Source organism: Eucalyptus grandis, chromosome 5, assembly GCF_016545825.1.
Source record: "Eucalyptus grandis isolate ANBG69807.140 chromosome 5, ASM1654582v1, whole genome shotgun sequence".
Taxonomy (NCBI): Eukaryota; Viridiplantae; Streptophyta; class Magnoliopsida; order Myrtales; family Myrtaceae; genus Eucalyptus; species Eucalyptus grandis.
The window spans coordinates 58,894,699-58,911,292 of NC_052616.1; positions in this window are offsets into that span (position 1 = coordinate 58,894,699).

A 16,594-nucleotide genomic window follows, 5' to 3' on the forward strand; every position below is an offset into this window, starting at 1 on the left:
TCGTGCTCGTCCCTTATCTCATGAATTTGAACAAAACTCTTCAAGTTTTTTAAAGTGAATGCTGAAAGAGTCATCTCATCCTCCTCTTCATTATCCTGCAAGATGAGTTTTCGCTTCCTTGACACAAGAGCATCCATGGGCTCCTTTCCCTTCCTCTTTGAAGCAAAAGAGTCATATTTTGGCTTTGCTGGAGATTTCTCCTTCATCTTCTCTAGCACCTTGTTCAACTCCTTCAGTCTCATTTTTGTGATCATCTTGAAACCAATTACCATAGGAGCATAACTAGTCAAGCACAAGGGTGCAGGAATGTGAATTTTAAAATGCCTAAAAAGGCGAGTGATGAGAGCAAAATAAGGAAGCTGTCCCTTATCTTTTACCACAATCATGTACATGTGGAACGGGATGATGTGCGGGAGAGAAAACTTGAGTCCAGCATTGATGGCATACATCAATTTAGCTTCTGAATGAGAAACGTCTGTCTTCGAAGTTGATTTTGGACGAATGCAATTTATCACGATCTTGTGCAGCAAGACGTTTGTGGCATTCATCCTAATGTAGGAGATTTTGCCCTCAACACACCTGTCTCGTACCAGTTCTAAAGTAGCATGAGTAATAGATACATTAATTGGTTGGAAACACCCTCTTTCCACTCCAATTAGATCAACTAGAATGTCCACATCCACAATAAATTCCTTCTCCTTGAAAGTGAAAGAGAATCTATACGCACCTAAAAAGGATAGATTTGAATAGAAATATGCAATGAGTTCTGGAAATGCAACTGATGATTCAGAACAGAAGCGTTACAACTGAAGTCGTGCAAATTTCTCTCGCAAATTTACTTGAACAAAGTCGAGAAAATCAAAGTCAACGGTTCTAGGGTTCATCACCCCTCTTTTCAGCAACCCAGAATAAACCTTTTTATGCTCTTTGGAGCGAAAGACGCTCACTCCATCACCAATAGCATTAACAGCCACTCCCATTCTTGGCTGAAAATGAGAGAACATTCGTTCGTCGTCATCCTATCCTTGTGGTTGATTAGCAGTCCCAAAACATGGGTCGCTTGGAAAGTTTCTAATAGCTTTGTCAGTCGATCCTTTAGGTGCAACCCCTAACTTCTCCATCTCTCTTAAAAATAGAGTTTCATTCTTGAAACATCTTTCTCTCAGGAAATCATCGATTAAGCTCATAGGAGTTCCTCCTAATTTCAGTCTGGAGTAAAGAGAAAAAGCTACATTGGGTCTCAGTGTTCTTACTGGTTTGATATCTTCCACTGCTTCTCTTTCTGGTTGAGGCAGTGGAGGAGACTGACGCTGTTGAGATTGTTGTTGTTGACTCGACCGATACTGATGAGGCAAATCCTCTTCCTCAATTAGATCAAAGTGAGTAGGACCCTTAGCCATGCGTTGTGATCCCCTATTCGCAATCCTTGAAGACTTTCTCGAAGACATTGTCGCTTCTATGGGAGAAATACTCAACTTGCTCGAAAAAGATGAGATCTTTTTTATTAAACAAGAGTAAAAGAGAAAGCAAGTGCGAGTATTGTATTCTAGGGTTTTACAGTGAAAACAAAGAACAAGACAATTGAAGGTATTTATAGCAGGTAAATCTGGGTTAACGAAACGTCACAAAGGAAAAAGTAAAAACTATCTTTTTCAAAAATGGAAAACCGTCTTTTTGAAAAAGAAAACTGTCATCAATTAAAATCTTGAAAGGATAAAATCTAAAATCAAAAAGGCAAGTGATGATTGCAATATATCAATTTGAAAAAGCATCTAAAAGTAACAACTTAAGCATTTAGAAAGAATTAACTTACAGTCGTAACTCTTAGTCATTCTAAGTCTGGATGCCTTTAGACTTTACCTCTCAGTCTGAATACCTTTAGACTTTATGCAATAGAAGATAAGATATTCAGTCTGGTGCGTATAGACTCAAAAAGGCTTTTCTCTAGTGGCTTTGTAAATATGTCCACCAGCTGATTCTTTGAATCAATGAACTGAATCATAACTTCTCCATTTTGAACATGATCTCTAATAAAATGATGTCGAATTTCTATATACTTTGCTCTTGAATGAAGAATTGGATTCTTTGTGAGATTGATGGTGCTGGTGTTGTCACATCTGATCTCAGTGCAGGATTCTTCGATTCCAAAGTTTCTTAGTTGTTGTTGTATCCACAAGATTTGAGAACAGCAACTTCCAAGAGCTACATATTCTGCTTCAGCTGTTGAAAGAGCTACGGTACTTTGTTTTCTTGAAAACCATGATACCAACTTGTTGCCAAGTAGTTGACAAGTACCAGAGGCACTCTTTCTGTCCACTTTGCATCTTGCTAAGTCTGTGTCTGAATATCCAAAGAGAGTAAAGTCTCCTTCTTTGGGGTACCATAGACCTAGCTTTGGAGTTGTTGCAACATATTTGATGATGCGCTTTGCAGCAGAATAGTGAGATTCTTTGGGATTCAATTGAAATCTAGCACAAATACAAACATTAAACAAAATGTCAAGTCTAGATGCAGTAAGGTACAGAAGTGAACCAATTATGCTCCTGTATAGCTTTTGATCCACGTTCTTGCCATCATCATCTTTATCTAACTTTGAAGAACTTGACATAGGTGTTTCTATCTTTTTGCAATTCTCTAATCCAAACTTCTTGATTAGATCCTTTGCATACTTCTCTTGGAGAATGAAAATTTCTTCCTTTGATTGTTTAACTTGTAATCCCATAAAGAATGTTAATTCTCCCATCATGCTCATTTCGAATTCATCCTCCATGCATCTAGAGAACTTCTTGCAAATATTTTCATTAGGTGAACCAAATATGATATCATCAACATAAATCTAAACAAGTATGAAATCTTTACATTCTTTTTTAATGAATAAGGTAGTATCTACTTTTCCTTTAACAAAACCATTTTGAGTTAGAAATGTACTTAATCTTCCATACCAAGCTCGAGGTGCCTGATTTAATCCATATAGGGCCTTTTTTAGTTTGTAGACTGAGTCTGGCTTTTTTAGATCTTCAAAACCAGATGGTTGTTCCACATAGACTTCCTCTTGGATAAATCCATTTAGGAATGCACTTTTCACGTCCATTTGAAATAACCTGAAATTTTTGTAGCAAGCAAAAGCAAGTAATAATCTAATTGCTTCTAACCTCGCTACTGGTGCATAGGTCTCGTCGTAGTCTATCCCTTCTTGCTACGTATATCCTTTGGTCACGAGTCTTGCTTTGTTCCGGACCACTTTTCCTTTCTCGTCCACTCTGTTCCTGAAAACCCATTTAGTTCCAATAATAGACTTACCTTTAGGTTTAGGAATTAATTCCCAGACATCATTGATACTGAATTATTTGAGTTCTTCTTGCATGGCTTCAATCCAGCTTTCATCAGCTAAGGCTTCATCTACAGTCTTGTGTTCAATTTCAGAAATGAGTGCTAAAGCACTAGACTCTTCACGCCTTTTGGATCTAGTTCGAATTCCTTCATCAATGTTGCCAATGATGAGTTCTTTGGGATGACTTGACTTATACTTCCAGTTGTTAGTTGGTTTGTTAGTTTGTTGATCCTCTGTCTCAGTTGAATCTATTGGTTCATCATGTTGTTGATTCTCAAGAATCTGAACCTCTTCGGGAAAATTGGATTTTGCAATATCTAGAGCAAGTTCAGGTTCTTCGAGTTGAGTCTGATCCACTTGATTTAGCGTTGCGTCTTGAAACTTGACATTCATGGATTCCTCTACAGATTGAGTCTTCTTGTTGAATACTCTATAGGCTTTACTTGAAGTAAAGTAGCTAAGAAAAATACCTTCGTCTGATTTTTCTTTAAACTTACCAGTACGATCATTTGCATTCTTTAAGATAAAACACTTGCAACCAAACACATGAAAGTAAGAAACAATTGGCTTCTTTCCTTTGAATAACTCATAGGGAGTTTTCTCCATAATTGGCCTTAAAAATACTCTGTTAATAATATAACAAGCTGTTGAAACTGCTTTAGCCTAAAAACGAGAAGTAATATTACTTTCAATTAAAAGTGTTCAAGTCATTTCCTGTAAAGATCTATTCTTTCTTTCCACGACTCCATTTTGTTCTAGAGTATATGGAGAAGAAAAGTTATGCTAAAGACCAAAGTTATCACAAAATTTTGCAAAGTCTTGGTTTTCAAACTCACCTCCTGTGGCATCCTAGAATTCCTTGCCAGTCATTAGGGGTGCTCAAATTAATGTCTTGCATTTAGACTTTGGCCAAGCTCTTAGTGAATAATTAATTGACAGAAAAATTCTAGTTTTGGCCATGTGAGATTATGGATTGAAATTTATTAAGATAGGTCACAAAGTTTTGTGATTTATAAATTTCAATTAGGTGTTTATAAAATTTAGGTTTAAGGAGGATTATTAGGATGAGATATGGGCCAAAGCATTAGCTTAAAACCAGCCCATAACCTCACCCCATTTTCGACCATTTGGGCCTAGTTGCGGAGCCCAAAGAAGGAGGAGAAACCGCCGGCCCATTGCTGGCCCAAGCCCAGCCGAAGGTGGAGGCCCATCTTGCATGCAGGAGGCCATGTGTTTCCTCCGAGCTGCCAAGTGGCGTGGAGGCTGTGCAAGGTGTGGCTGCCCCCATTGGCCATCTTGGGAGGCCACATGCAATATAAAAGCCACCAAGAAAGGAGAGAGAATGGCTGGTTAGCCATTCGGCCAAGAGAGAAAGGGGGAGAGAGAGAGAACCGTGCGAGAGAGAGAGGAAGAGGGTACGGCCGAGAGAGGAAGGAGTCCACCCGTCGCCGCCCGCACGCCGTTCGTCCGTCGCCGGTGTGCCATCCGTGTGGTCGTGTTTGCTTGGTCTTAGAGGCAAGTGGAGTCCTCTAACTTCTCTTGCATGCTTGTATATTGTTTTTTTGTTAGATTTTGGGTGTTCTAAGTGAGAAAAACCGAGGTAAGGTTGGCTTGTTCCTAAGTCGTGTGACTGATCTTGCTCGGGTTGTGTGAGTCAGTAACTTGTTTGAGCTTGCATGTGTGTTTGGAGTCCGATTTTGGCTTCAATTTCTTCATGAACGTTGTAGCTAACATCTTAAACTACAACATACTAAAATTTGGTGGAAAATGATGGAGCTTTAAGGGGTTAAACTCTCATTCTACGGAGACCCCAGATCTGGAAAGTTTTTACTGACCTCTTGCTGGATTCTTGATTGCATGTTGGTTTTTGTTGAAAATCTCACTTCAATGTCTTCATGGAAGTTTTAGGGGACATCTTTAACTACAACATAATCAAATTTGAAGTGAAATTAACAAGTATAGCCCAGTAAATCGGCTAGATCTTGAAGACGATTATTCTGGTGATGTGTTCCGAGACACTCGAGACTTCAAAAACCTAAATGATGACCATAATCTGGTTATTTGACTTAGAACTCTTCATAAAAATTGTAGAGGATATCTTGATGTATAACATATCCAAATTTCAGAGAAAAAGAAAGAGAATCGCTAGGTGAAATCTCAATATTTCGGTGATGTGTGCACTGGACAATGCGGTAATGGATCCAGAAGCTTCGTGAGACTGTATAAAATAATCTAAAAAGAATCTGGCTTGGAGTTCTTCATTAGATTCGTACGAAAACGTCTTGGCTATAACCAGTAAAATTTCATAATTTTTGGAGGCCATATGGATATTTTAATTTAATTTATTCGGAAACCGTGCATTCTGGTTTAGTCCGAGAATCATAGGATGTTTTGTGAAAATTGTGAGATTGTGTAAAATTCAATTTGGCCATGAATTTTGCATGTAATTATCATCCTATTGGTTTGTTAAATGATTTCTTGAATTTTTTTGTAATTTTGGGAATTTATAGATATTAAATAAAAATAAATAAATAAATAATAAATAAATAAATAAATAAATAAATATATCATGTTGCATGTGTGATAAAGTCTTGGTGTATGTATGACATTGAATTGAGATGCATGAGTGAATCCATGCCAAGTATGACTTGTGTGATGTCACGCCATATGCCATGTTAAATTGAGATTAAAATATTGGCAAATGTGGATGATGGGAAATGAGGAGATGGTTGTGGTGGAGGATGATGGCCGGAATGTATAGAGATAGATTGTCGAGATTCCCCGGGAGTGTCGGGATGCCCGGTGGTATACGGTACGTAATTCCAGGGGAGGCCTGGTGGTATGTCGGTACATAATTCCGGAAGCCCTGGAGGTTTGTGCCCAGGGGAATGCCTCGCGATGCCAGGATTGGGGTGTGAGATGCCTGGCTAGAATGATAAAGGCCGGAAGCCCTGTCGGAGGTTTCTGCTCGAAGGGAATGCCTCGTGATGCTAGTTGAGATGCGAGATGCCCGGAATGTAGGGGGGCCGGAAGCCCAGTGGCCTGGGAGGCTGAATGCTGGGAACCCTGTCGGAGGTCTTTGCCCGAAGGGATGATGAAATTGATGATTTGAGAAATGGGTGATGTGGTGATCAAATTTAAAGATAAAGATGAAAATAAACTCATGGCATGATGATATGCATGATGACAATGATATGTGATGTGATATGATGATCACCTATGGTATGATATGCATGATGATGATGATGATGATATGTGATGTGAAATAATGATGATCACCCATGATATTATATGCACGATGATATGCATGATGATGATGATGATGATATGTAATGTGAAATAGGGATGATCACCTATGATATGATATGCATGATAATATGCATGGTAATGATAATGATGATGATATGTGATATGGCTCAAAGACATGTGAGATGTGATGATGCTATGATGACGATGTCATGTATGATGTAATGATGTCATGACATGTATGTTACAATGATAATACACGTGAATGTGTTATGAATTGATATGATGATACATGATAGTATGCGTATGGCTTCAAGGTAAGTAATGCCTGCAATGTATGATGATATGCATGATGCATTGAGTTGTTATTGGATTTCCCTATCTGCTGAGTGGTTGTACTCACCCCTTTTGGGGAATAACATTTCAGATTAGTAGATGGTTTAAGCATTTGGATATGACCGCAAGGAGAAGGATAGCAAAGGACGGAACCTTTGGACGCCGACACTGGTTGATGGACCTTAAGCATACGATTGTGGGAGGAGATGTCGGTCATCTTTTGAAGTGTAGCCGAGTATAGAAAACTACGACATTCTGATGTACCGACTAAAGATGTCCATCTGCTCTATGTAAATAAACGTGTTCGGTTTTAACTTATATAAGATATTTAGTAGGTGTGCATCGTTTTCTGAACATAGGGAAGGGAGTTGTTAGATGTGCTTCCGTATTTAAATTGCGCAAGGGACCGATCTAAAAGATGTAAACCCCCAGGTTGTATGGATCCGCTGAAATTTTAATGGTATCAGAGTGATATGTTAATAAGGAAAGTGAATGGTAAGCGAACTGTGGCGACCCTAATCGGATCGGGGGCCGTCGAGGGGTGCCACACCTCCATGATCTGTACAAATCCTTGAAATAGTGTATCCAATTTCATTTTGAACCTTCTTGGCAAATTTTGAAAAGTAAGAGAATGTTTCAGACTTACTTGCCAGGAAGATACCCATGTAAACCGAGAATAGTCATCCACGATTACTAAGCAGTATCTTTTTCCACCAATGCTTTGAGTTCTGGTTGGTCCAAAGAGATCCATGTGCAAAAGCTGCAAAACACGGTCAGTGGAAACTTGATTTATTGGTTTAAAAGAATTTCTAACATGTTTTCCCAACACACATGGTGTGCATAATTCAGATTTTTTATACTTTAGGTTGGGTAATCCACGAACAAGCTTTTTGGAGGAGATTTTGGCAATTTGCTTCATGTTGATATGGCCAAGCTTTCTATGCCATAGATTTACTTCGTCTTGAATGGATATCAAACATTGAGAGCTTTTAGACTTTATATCCAGAAAATAAATATTTCTATGTCTTCGACCAATGAAGGATTGCGAAAGGTCTTTGCTGGTTCCCGAACAAATATCTTCTTCAAAATTAATTATGAACCCAGTGTTGCACAGTTGACTAATGCTCAGAAGATTATAATTCAAACCTTCGACCAAAGAGACATTATTGATTGTGAGATTTTCAATCTTCACAGTTCCACAACCAATAATCATTCCTTTGTTGTTTCCACCAAAGGACATTTTTCCTCCTTTTACTTGTACAAGCTTTATAAAACATGTTGAATTTCCTGTCATATGTCTTGAGCAGCCACTATCCAAATACCATTTAATATTTTTCTTGATAGTGACCTGCAATTATAAAAAGAGCTCAAGCTTTCTTTGGTACCCACACTTTCTTGGGTCCATAGGAGTTAGTGCGAAACACAGTCTTTGCCCATTCTCTCTTAAGGTCTCCAACCCTTGGCACATTCCTTCTCAAAATGTTCTAAGCTGTTACACTTAGAACATTTGAGTGCACTTCTGCCAACAGGTTTTACAAAAGCCTTTTGAAAATGATTCTTGTAAAAGGTTTTTGTAGGTCTTTGTTTGATTCTTTCCTTTACCTTTGGGAAATCAATTAGAGGAACAGTTTCAGAAGTCATTCACAGACCTGACTTGTTGAAATATGGTCTTTGAATTGAAAGAATCTTTTCCAACTTCTCAAATCTCATCAAGAATCTTTTTGTGATATTTTAAATTTCCTCTTTCAAAAATATATTTTCCTTTGAAAGCAAATCTGAATTTTCCTTCAAAATAGCAAAACTCTTGTCTAGATTTTCATATTTTTCTTTCAAGCAAATTTCATGTTGCTTCAGTTTGGAATTTTCCTTCTTTAGTTCGGAAATCCTCTTAAGAGAACTTTTAAGGCTAAGACAAAGTTCATTTATATATTTTGAAACTTTAACGTGAATTTTTAGATTACTAACCTTGACTTCGCTTTCTGAGTTTGAGTCTGAGTCTGATTTTGATTTTGCCATCAGACAAATATTGGCATACTCTTCATCACTTTCTTCTCATTCTGTGTCACTCCAAGTCTCTGCTTTGAGTGCCTTCTTGAATTTCTCTATTTTACCTATCTTTTTCTTCAGCATAGGACAGTTGGGTTTGATGTGTCCATTTTTTTTTGCATTCGAAACAGATTACTTCTTGATTGGTCTCATTATCCCCATTTGATTTCTTTCAAAATCTTTGATTGCTCTATTTCTTCCAGTTAAACATTTTTCCTTTCCTGTTTAACTTCCTGAACTTCCTTATCATCAGTGCTAGCTCTTCATCATCCAAGTCGTCTTCAGAGTCTGTATCATCAAAAACATCGTTAGACTTTAAGGCAATTGACTTCTTACCTTTGGGATCTACTTCCTCATTGATTTGCTCTACTTCATATGATTGAAGCGTGCCAACCAATTCGTCAACAGAAAGAGGCATGATCTTCTGAGTTTCTCTTATAGAAGTTTTCACGTGGTTCCAGTCTTTAGAGAGTCCTCTCAGCAATTTATTGACCTTCATAGGTCCTGAGATTGGTTGCCCCTGATATGCTAAGCCATTTACAATTTCTGTAAAATAACTAAATATGTCAGTAATGGATTCTCCTGACTTCATCTTGAAAGCTTCATACTATCCGAGTAGAATATTGATTTTAGTTTCTTTAACTCGATCAGTTCCTTCATAAGTGACATGCAATCTATCCCAGACTTATTTGGCTGTTTCACAAGATGAAATTCTATTATACTCAGTAGGCTACAACGCACAATATAAAGAATAAATTGCTTTTGCATCAAGAGATTGTCTCTTGGTTATCTTTGCTTGTGACGGTTCTTCAGCATCTACAATTTCCTTCCCATATGTTGATGTAGCTTTAGGAATGATTCCTTTTTTCTACCACATCCCATTCCAGGGGATCTTTCGATTTTAGAAATGTTTTCATCTTATTTTTCTAGACGTTGTATTCCTTCCCATCAAAGTAGAGAGGTCTGGTGTTGCTTTGTCCTTCAACCAATCCTGGAGCCAAAATACTAGCCATAGATCTTTAGCTTAAGAAGTAAAAACACTTCAATACATAAGCACACAGGCTTTGATACCAATTGAAAAGGCTAGCACGTACACCTAGAGGGGGGTGAATAGGTGTACGAAAACTTTTTTGCAACACTTAATAAATTGAAATGCCTATGGATGATGATAAACTCTGGATGCAAATAGTATTAACAAATTTCTATATAGCAATTAAGTAGAGCAACAAATAAATAAGGAGTGTAAGAGTAAGAGAAATTAAACGCAAGATTTATAGTAATTTGGCTTAATCCAAGCCTACGTCCATTTTTCCGCGTTGACAGCCCACTGGCTAGATTTCACTATGAATCAAAAGAGATTGTACAGCTTGTGATCTTCAATTTCACGATGGAGATTCTCTCCTTATCTCTCACACAACGTCACACTATCAGCTTCTCTCTTTTGTTTATAGTTTAAGCTCAACGAATGAAAGAACAAAGAACTTTAGGGATTCAGACTTTGAAATTTTTCTTTCACTCTCTCCATCTCGAACAACTAGAGAATCCGCCTTATATACTCCTTCATGCCTTCACAACCGTTGGCATTTTCCAAAGGAATTCTTCCAATCTACCTGTTGGATAGAATCAATTAAGGTGATCTCAAGTCGTTTGAATGATTGAGAATAAAAGCCCATCAATCATGTTCGCCCATACAATCAGGATCTTTGGTTTCCATAAGTAAAACCTTCCAAGTTTGCTCGTCTTTCAATCAAACATTCAAATCGGAGTAGTATCCGATAAGAATAATCAATCATACTATATCCAGCCATAAGGTCTTCCAAAAAACCATATGAAATATATCCTTGAAGATAATCCGTCATTTGGATAAGTCTTCTTTCTTTCGTCTGGAACCGTCAGTGAGGACAGACTTAAATCTTGAGTCTTGCGATCTTTAGACTTTGACAGTCTTTAGACTTTGACGATAGAGTCTAGAGTGCTTCAGACTTTAACACTTGGGTCTGGAAGTCTTCAGATTAGACTGATTGAAATGTTTTGTCAGCTTCAAAACAATAAAGGAGTTTTCTCCAACAGGATTGATTTTAAATCTCCCTAACATGTGAGGTGATTATGTGGGTGCACGAACCACCAATTTAACACCCAAGAAAGCAAATAAAAAAATGCATGACTTACTTCGTAGCAACGAAAACATCTGAGTTGTTAGATTAGAATTCACATCATCAACCCTAGATATGATTTTTAATTGACATGCAATTTCTTTTTGTTTTCATTTAATTAATAAGAATCATGTTTTATGCAATGCAATATAACTAAATGACTTAATTCTAATGACAGTCAATTTCTAATTAAATGGATCTAGCAAAAATTATTAAATGGCATGCATTTCATGAATCTAATTCTAAATGATGTGCAATGACATTTTTTTTTTATTTAAAAAAAAAAGAATGCAATCTATCCTAAGGATTGAAACTAATTTATTCTAAGACTTTTTTTGTATTTTTTATGAAATTCGAAATTGGAAAAATGTGAAAATTATCTAACTAAATTAAGATTCTATCCAACTCATATTGAGAATTAGGTCAGGCTAAACCCTAATTAAAACCAAGATATTATCTTAACCTAGCAATCGCTAACCTAAGATGCAGTCTATCTAAATCAATCTAAACTTAAAATGAAATATGCAATTTTACCCTAATGTGCAATGACGTACAAATGATGCCCTAATTCTTCATGACATATGCATGATGATTTTTTTGTTGTTTTTTTTATTAATTTCGAAATTAAAAAAATGTTAAATAATTAAACATGCAACTTAAGCTAATGAAACAAAAATCTAACATCCTAAATTTATGTTTTTTAATTTCAAAAATTCATGACAAATAAAATGCTTAGTCTAAATATGCAAATAACCCTAAAGCATGCAACATTCTAATGTGAACCTAATCTAGCTCAAACATATTTCAAGATGAATAAAACAATCAAGACAAGACAAGTGCCAGGCCATTCAAAATCATCAAAGATATCATATATCATTCAGCTCAAGGAATAATATCTCGCTAATAAAATTAATAAATTGATCTTAAGTCTTAAAGATCAAAATATCAATTTTATTCCCGCTTCATTAATTTCTCCATCTAAAGCCTTATAGATGGAATAAAAAAACCCAGGCGCGGTTGCGCATCATGAAATATATCCCAATGAATATTATACCTCTTAAATTAGATATCAATCTCATCAATCTAGGCAATATGATGTTTAAATCAAATTAAGATGAGATTTTTTTTACCTAATTGCCGAAAACATTCCAAATTCGAATTTGTCAATGGACGGCTTGTGGGAGAACTTGACCGAACACGGCTAAGGCTCTTGGAGCAGGCAGGTCACGTGGTGGTTCATAATGATGCTAGCCAATGGGTCTCTCGGTGGTGCTTACGATCGACAAACCTACAAAACAGAAATTTCACGGGATGCTTGGTTCGAAGATGAGCTCAACGGGACGCAGCTTGTCTTGACGTTGGGCCAAAGGATGGTGTCGGAGCAGCTCACGTTGAGGCTTCACGGCTCAGCATGGCAAGGCAACAGCGAGTCAATGAACTCGCCAGGGACTCCACGACTAATAATATTAAAGGAACGCCAGCATGAAATATGATAAAGAATGCCTTGGTTAATTCCTGCTTTTCGTCTGTTCCCAAAAGAAGGTCAATGTGGAATGCCTCCACTGAAGACTTTGACCGAGCAACCCTCTTAGGCCACTTCTTGCAGGATCGGTCTCGGCTGTATGGAACCAGACACGTTACTGCAGCTTGATGTGGCTCGACCAAGGTTACTAGCTGGAAAGGCTTGCAAAAGACACACTGGGCCGAGATCTCGCTTGGAATTGTTGGGGCTTAGAGCGTTGAAATAGGTTCAGCGGTGGCTCGAATTCGTGACCTTCACGATTGTCACAACCAAACGCGGGGCCATGGAAGAATTTGACCGGAGGTGCTTCTCAGCGAGACTCGCAGATCCACGTTGGCTTTAGCTTGGATTAGTGATTGAAGACGAGCTTCTGAGGACCATGAACTTTAGGCTCGGCGCGAAGACATCAGGGCAATTCCGCAGTGAGGAAGCTTTGACTATCTTTCGTATTATAACTTCTGGACAACAATCAAAAGAAGACAAATTCCCCTCTTTTACTTATTTCACCAAAATTTCAACAGCCCTTTTAACCGTGGACTCTAGGTTTGGTGGGACGGCTTGGTGATTCTCGCCCGTGGGTGTGCTCGGCGTCACTCACCTACAAAAGAAAAGAAAAATACAATTCTGCAGCTTGGTAAAGAATAGCGATTGCGGTAATATATTGTCATCGTGGTGCAGTCTCGAGCAACGGGTGGATCGGTGACACAACCGGGCCGTCGAGTTGCATCACGGCTCGGTGCATGTGACCTCGTCGCAGTGTAGTAGCTTCATCAACTCATCGTTGTTGCGGTAACTGGATGCTTTGTCGCCTCGCAATGCAGGTGCTAAGTTGTTGCCGGAGGAGGAAGCGGCAGCGTCAATCATCGGTGTAGGTGGCTCACGGATGAGCATCAAGCGGCTTGGTCAAGACAGCAAGCTGGTCAAGGCTAGGAGGCAGCACCAACATCGGGGAAGTCTCGGACGCAAGGGTCGCACAGCCGAGGGTATTCGGCCATGAGGCTCCTTTGTCTCTTCTCAACGTGTTTTCTCTCAATATGCTTTGAGATTTCTGATTTGCTGACCCTCACCGTGGAGAACATGAGTTCTCTCTCTTTTTTCTTTTTTTTTTTGTGGCCATGTGTTTCTAGTATGTGTCCCCCATCAAAACCCTACACGAGTAACCTTTTTATAGGCCAAAGATTAGGATTTTAATTTCCTTTTCAAATCAACATCCACAAAGATTTCTTTTCCGCATGCAATATCACTTTTTATTTTCCACTCCTCTTCTAGATTTCCTTTGTAAAAAATGAATATTCTCTATTGATTTTTTCAAAAATTGCAATAGGATTTTTTTTTCAAATACGGGCTTGGGCCAAATTGCTCTCTTCGTGGGCTTAGTCCGACTTGTCAACTTAAAACTCAGAACCACCAAATCAAACCCATCTGTCACTGACCCAATATAAATGCAAATTAAAATAAATGCACCTAAAACTATATGGTATGCAATTAATTAATTAACTAATTTTTTTTAGGGGTTAAAATTAATCCCCAATTTTTTAATGCAATAAATCACTAACCGGATCGCCAAAATTTAGATGTCAACGGACTTCTTCTTGGATGAATCCATTTAGGAATACACTATTTACATCCATTTGGAATAACTTGAAATTTTTATAACAAGTAAAAGCGAGTAATAATCTAATAGCTTCTAACCTCGCTACTGGTGCATAGATCTCGTCATAGTCTATCCCTTCTTCTTGCGTATATTCTTTGACCACGAGTCTTACTTTATTCCTGACCACTTTACATTTCTCGTCCACCTTGTTCCTAAAAACCCATTTAGTTCCAATAATAGATTTACCTTTAGGTTTAGGAATTAATTCACAAACATTGTTGATGCTGAACTGTCTAAGCTCTTTTTACATAGCTTCAATCCAGCTTTCATAAGCCAAGGCTTCTTCTATACTTTTGCATTCAATCTCAGAAACAAGTGCTAAAGCACTAGACTCTTCTTATGTTTTGGATCTGGTACGAATTCCTTCATCAATGTTGTCAATGATGAGTTCTTTAGGATGACTTGATTTATGCTTCCGGTTGCTAGTTCGTTTATGAATCTGCTGATCCTCTGCTTCAGTTGAATCTTCTGGTTCATCTTGTTGTTGAGCTTTAGAAGTTTGAACCACTTTTGGGGAAGTAAACTTTATGACATTTAGAGCATGTTCAGATTCTTCAAGTTGAGTCTGATTCAGTTGATTCTGCGTAGAGTCTTGAAACTTAACGTTTATAGACTCTTCCACAGACTGAGTCTTTTTGTTGAATACTCTGTAGGCTTTGCTTGAGGTTGAGTAACCAAAGAAAATTCCTTCGTCTGATTTTTCTTCAAACTTACCAGTTTGATCAATTGCATTATTCAAAACAAAGCACTTACAACCAAATACATGAAAACAAGAAACATTTGACTTCTTCCTTTTAAATACCTCATAAAGATTTTTCTCTAGAATATGTCTCAAGAATACTCTGTTAATAATATATCAAGCTGTAGAGACTGCTTCAACCCAAAATCGAGAGGAAATATTACTCTCAATTAAAAGGGTTCTTGCCATCTCTTGCAAAGATTTATTATTTCTTTCCACAACCCCATTTTGCTCTGGAGTATATGGAGAAGAGAAAACATGCTGGAAACCAGATTCGTCACAAAAATTTACAAAGTTTTGATTTTCAAACTCACCTCCATGGTATGTTCGTATACTTGAAATAGCATAACCTTTTTCATTCTGAATCTTCTTAGCAAATTTAGAAAAGTAAGAGAAAGTTTCAAACTTACTTGCCAGGAAGTATACCCATATAAAGCGAGAGTAATCATTCACGATTACTAGGCAGTATTTCTTTCCACCAATGCTTTGGGTTCTTGTTGGTCCAAAAAGATCCATATGCAGAAGCTGCAAAACTCGATTAGTAGAAACTTGATTTATTGGTTTAAGAGACTTCTAACATATTTTCCCAATACACATGATATGCATGATTGAGACTTTTGATAAGTCAGGTTGGGCGGTCCACGAACAAGCTTTTTGGAGGAGATCTTGGCAATCTGCTTCATGTTAACATGGCCAAGCTTTCTATGCCAAAGGTTTGCTTCATCTTGAATCGATATTAGACACTGAGAGCTTTCTGGTTTTATATCCAGAAGTTAATATTCCTATGTCTTCGTCCAGTGAAAGATTGAGAGAGATCTTTACTAATTCCCAAACAAGTGCCTTCTTGGAAATTAATTTTGAATCAAGTGTCGCACAGTTGGCTAATGCTAAAAAAATTGTAATTCAAACCTTCCACCAATGAGACATTATTGATTGTAAGACTTCCAATTCTTACAGTTCCACATCCAACAATCATTCCTTTGCTATTTCCACCAAAAGAAAATTTTCCTCCATTTATTTGCACGACCTTTATAAAACAACTTGAATCTCCTATCATGTGTCTCGAGCAGCCACTATCCAAATACCATTTGATCTTTTTCTTGATAGTGACCTACAATCATAAAAAGAACTCAAGTTTTCTTTGATACCCACACTTTCTTAGGTCCAAGGGAGTTAGTACGAAATACAGTCTTTACCCAATCCCTCTTAACAGGTCTCCAAACCTTGGGACATTCCTTCTCGAAATGTTCTGAGCTGTTACACTTCGAACATTTGAGAGCACTTCGGCCAACAGGTTTTACAAAAACTTTTTGAAAATGGTTTTGTAAAATTTTTTTGTAGGTCTTTGTTTGATTCTTTCTTTCACTTTTGGAAAATCAATTAAAGGAATGGTTTCGAGTGTCATTCCCAAACCAGATTTGTTGAAATAAGGTCTTTGTACTGAAAGAATCTTTTCCAACTTCTCAAATCCTTTTGAAAACATTTTTGTGATATTTGAAATGTCCTCTTTCAAAAAAGTATTTTCTTTCGAAAGAGTGTTTGCATTTTCTTCCAAAATAACAAAACT